Raw genomic sequence first — 5,125 nt, forward strand, 5'->3', positions numbered from 1 at the left:
ATTATGTAATTGGCCACCGACCCCCATCTGAAAATATGTAGTTCCAGGGACAACCCCCCCCCCCCCCACACACACACACACACACACACACACACACACACACGCACACACACACGCACACACGCACACACACACACACACACACACACACACACACACACACACACACACACACACACACAAAGCTATGCTCAGAGCCAGAAGCAAAGATTTGAGTTTAAAACGTTTGCTCTGAAAGAATATATATATTCCAATTTCTTTTCAAAAATAGCAGACCTACAAGCTCGTAGCGTGGCACTCGGTGCCGCGCTACGAGCTTGTAGGTCTGCTATTCTTCAATAGCTGAAGCAAAACATAATTCTTAAAACACCTAAAAGTATGGTTGCCGCCTTAATTTCACCCAACATTGTACACCTCAACTAATTTTGGGCGGGAACCCCTTTTGGTGTCAGCATCATGTCATGCTTTAGCTATTGAAAAATAGCAGATCTACAAGCTCATAGCGCGCCACCGAGTGGCGCGCCACGAGCTTGTAGGTCTGCTATTTTTGAAAAATCAAAGAACGACTGACATAGAAACATAACTTTTTCAGAAAACTGTCAGGATGTAAAAAGACATGTTTAGAATCTGATCTCAGGTCAGAATGGGTTAAGCCATCGAACTTACTAGGCTGACGACCTGATAATAAAAGTTTGTTGTCATTCTGACAGGCAGCACATTTTGAAATCATATAATGTTTCAGTTTTATATCATAATGCCAGATTTTACCCGTGCGGTTGCATACTGAAAATAGCTGATCTACAAGCTCACAATGTGTCACAGCGTGTGACGCCTCGTGAGCTTGTAGATCTGTTATTTTATAGAGCGCAACAAAACATAAAATTACTTGTCTTTCAGTTCTATAAAGGATCTCTTCTCCACTAGCCCCTCCCTGACATTTTAGTCTAGTTTATATTTGACGAAAGTGTCAGTATATTATGTAGTCTTAGTTTTAGTCATCATACAATTTACATTTACAATTTAGGCATTTAGCAGACGCTCTTAATCCAGAGCGACTTACATTAAGCAAGAACAAAAAAGCATGGGAATACATCACATAAAAAGCATTTATCATGAAACATGCGTAAGCTAAGAAAGTAACAGTGGAATATCTATATAATGAAACTATATAAACTATACATATATACTACTATGCTATACATAATTATGTACTATGACGTGCTATGACTACATACAATGCAATTATAGTGCCGTCTACATAACATGCTATAAGTCTGTGTCAAATGCTATCTAAGTCTACAGAAATGCTATCTTTGGGGGTATAGGGTAAGTGCTATGGGCCATGATGGAGTCTGAAAAGGTGGGTTTTCAGACTACATAGTTTTCAATTAGATTTTGTCAGTGAAAAAAAAGGTAGTCGACGAAATACTTCTCGTCATATAAGCTTCTGAGAGTTGTTCTGAGAGTGAGTAAGACAGAAAATGGGTGAAAGTTCTCCTTTACTCTGAAATATACTGTAGAGAGAAGGTCAGGCATTCATTGGTGTTAACCCAGTTCTCCTTTACTCTGAAATATACTGCAGAGAAGGTCAGGCATTCATTGGTGTTAACCCAGTTCTCCTTTACTCTGAAATATACTTTAGAGAGAAGGTCAGGCATTCATTGGTGTTAACCCAGTTCTCCTTTACTCTGAAATATACTGCAGAGAAGGTCAGGCATTCATTGGTGTTAACCCAGTTCTCCTTTACTCTGAAATATACTGTAGAGAAGGTCAGGCATTCATTGGTGTTAACCCAGTTCTCCTTTACTCTGAAATATACTGTAGAGAGAAGGTCAGGCATCCATTGGTGTTAACCCAGTTCTCCTTTACTCTGAAATATACTGTAGAGAAGGTCAGGCATTCATTGGTGTTAACCCAGTTCTCCTTTACTCTGAAATATACTTTAGAGAGAAGGTCAGGCATCCATTGGTGTTAACCCAGTTCTCCTTTACTCTGAAATATACTTTAGAGAGAAGGTCAGGCATCCATTGGTGTTAACCCAGTTCTCCTTTACTCTGAAATATACTGTAGAGAGAAGGTCAGGCATTCATTGGTGTTAACCCAGTTCTCCTTTACTCTGAAATATACTGCAGAGAAGGTCAGGCATTCATTGGTGTTAACCCAGCTCCACCTGAGGACGGTTCTTCTATAAACAAATTAATTCTAAATCCTGACAGTTTTCTTGAAAAACCTTATGTTTTCCTTCTAAACGATTTTCATGTCAAGAAGAACCCCAAAAACTTTATGTAATTGTCCTGCCGACCCCATTCTGAGAATATGTTGTTCTGTTGCAGAAGAAAGGATTTGAGTTAAAACGGTTCACTCTGAAAGAATATATATAATTATATTCAAAGATTTCGACCCATCATTTTCACGATTTTTCTAAAAACAAAATAGCCACGCTATGAGCTTGTAGATCTGCTATTTTTCAATAGCCAAAGTATATATAACATAATGCTTTAAAACACCAAAATGGGTTCCCGTACAGAACGTGTTAATGGGGAAGTGAGTGGAGGCCCAGCCATGTGGAAATGATTACAGATCCATGTGGGCTCGCCCACCAGACCGCCGCAGCACATGTGATGCACAGCGCTGTGCGTGTGCCTCATGGGCTTAGTTAGGCTGGGTTCTGGCCCGGCTCGGCCCGGCAGCAGGCAGGCACCATGGTTTGTCCATCCGTCCGTCCGTCCGTCGGTTCCGTTCCATCCATCTTCAAACCGCTTATCTGTAACCGGGTCACCGGGGTAACACAGTTTCCAACAGAGATTACCAACAGTCTTCCCTTTCCAGAGCAACATTATAGCAACTTCCTCCTAGAGGAGGATACATACTGCCTGCTATTCACTGTGTCAGTCAGTTCTGTGCTCCAGTGTCGTGTTTGATATTAGAGTATGCATGGCTGCTGTGTCCACCATAGACACTGGACAGTGGAACTATTGGAGCATGGCTGCTGTGTCCCCATAGACACTGGACAGTGGAACTATTGGAGCATGGCTGCTGTGTCCACCATAGACACTGGACAGTGGAACTATTGGAGCATGGCTGCTGTGTCCACCATAGACACTGGACAGTGGAACTATTGAAGCATGGCTGCTGTGTCCACCATAGACACTGGACAGTGGAACTATTGAAGCATGGCTGCTGTGTCCACCATAGACACTGTAGTGGAACTATTGGAGCATGGCTGCTGTGTCCACCATAGACACTGGACAGTGGAACTATTGGAGCATGGCTGCTGTGTCCACCATAGACACTGGACAGTGGAACTATTGAAGCATGGCTGCTGTGTCCACCATAGACACTGGACAGTGGAACTATTGGAGCATGGCTGCTGTGTCCACCATATACACTGGACAGTGGAACTATTGGAGCATGCATGGCTGCTGTGTCCCCATAGACACTGTAGTGGAACTATTGGAGCATGGCTGCTGTGTCCCCATAGACACTGGACAGTGGAACTATTGGAGCATGGCTGCTGTGTCCACCATAGACACTGGACAGTGGAACTATTGGAGCATGGCTGCTGTGTCCCCATAGACACTGGACAGTGGAACTATTGGAGCATGGCTGCTGTGTCTACCATAGACACTGTAGTGGAACTATTGAAGCATGGCTGCTGTGTCCACCATAGACACTGGACAGTGGAACTATTGGAGCATGGCTGCTGTGTCCCCATAGACACTGTAGTGGAACTATTGGAGCATGGCTGCTGTGTCCACCATAGACACTGGACAGTGGAACTATTGGAGCATGGCTGCTGTGTCCACCATAGACACTGTAGTGGAACTATTGGAGCATGGCTGCTGTGTCCACCATAGACACTGTAGTGGAACTATTGGAGCATGGCTGCTGTCTCCATAGACACTGGACAGTGGAACTATTGAAGCATGGCTGCTGTCTCCCCATAGACACTGTAGTGGAACTATTGGAGCATGGCTGCTGTGTCCACCATAGACACTGTAGTGGAACTATTGGAGCATGGCTGCTGTGTCCACCATAGACACTGTAGTGGAACTATTGCAGCATGGCTGCTGTGTCCCCATAGACACTGTAGTGGAACTATTGGAGCATGGCTGCTGTGTCCACCATAGACACTGTAGTGGAACTATTGGAGCATGGCTGCTGTGTCCACCATAGACACTGTAGTGGAACTATTGCAGCATGGCTGCTGTGTCCACCATAGACACTGTAGTGGAACTATTGCAGCATGGCTGCTGTCTCCATAGACACTGTAGTGGAACTATTGCAGCATGGCTGCTGTGTCCACCATAGACACTGGACCGTGGAACTATTGCAGCATGGCTGCTGTCTCTCCATAGACACTGTATAGTGGAACTATTGCAGCATGGCTGCTGTCTCCATAGACACTGGACAGTGGAACTATTGCAGCATGGCTGCTGTCTCCATAGACACTGGACAGTGGAACTATTGCAGCATGGCTGCTGTCTCCATAGACACTGGACAGTGGAACTATTGCAGCATGGCTGCTGTCTCCATAGACACTGGACAGTGGAACTATTGCAGCATGGCTGCTGTCTCCATAGACACTGGACAGTGGAACTATTGCAGCATGGCTGCTGTCTCCATAGACACTGGACAGTGGAACTATTGGAGCATGGCTGCTGTGTCCACCATAGACACTGTAGTGGAACTATTGGAGCATGGCTGCTGTGTCCCCATAGACACTGGACAGTGGAACTATTGGAGCATGGCTGCTGTGTCCACCATAGACACTGGACAGTGGAACTATTGGAGCATGGCTGCTGTGTCCACCATAGACACTGGACAGTGGAACTATTGAAGCATGGCTGCTGTGTCCACCATAGACACTGTAGTGGAACTATTGGAGCATGGCTGCTGTGTCCCCATAGACACTGGACAGTGGAACTATTGAAGCATGGCTGCTGTGTCCACCATAGACACTGTAGTGGAACTATTGGAGCATGGATGGCTGCTGTCCAGCCACCACAGGCCTGCCCTGCCCTTCCATCCTTCCAGTTGACTCAACTTCTTGGCCCTGAATTAGTGACAGATGCTTCCTGGGTTACTGTTCCTATAATATGAACGGGACAAAGTATAACTAAGC

Source organism: Protomyctophum parallelum, assembly GCF_964188405.1.
Source record: "Protomyctophum parallelum genome assembly, chromosome: 3".
NCBI lineage: Eukaryota > Metazoa > Chordata > Actinopteri > Myctophiformes > Myctophidae > Protomyctophum > Protomyctophum parallelum.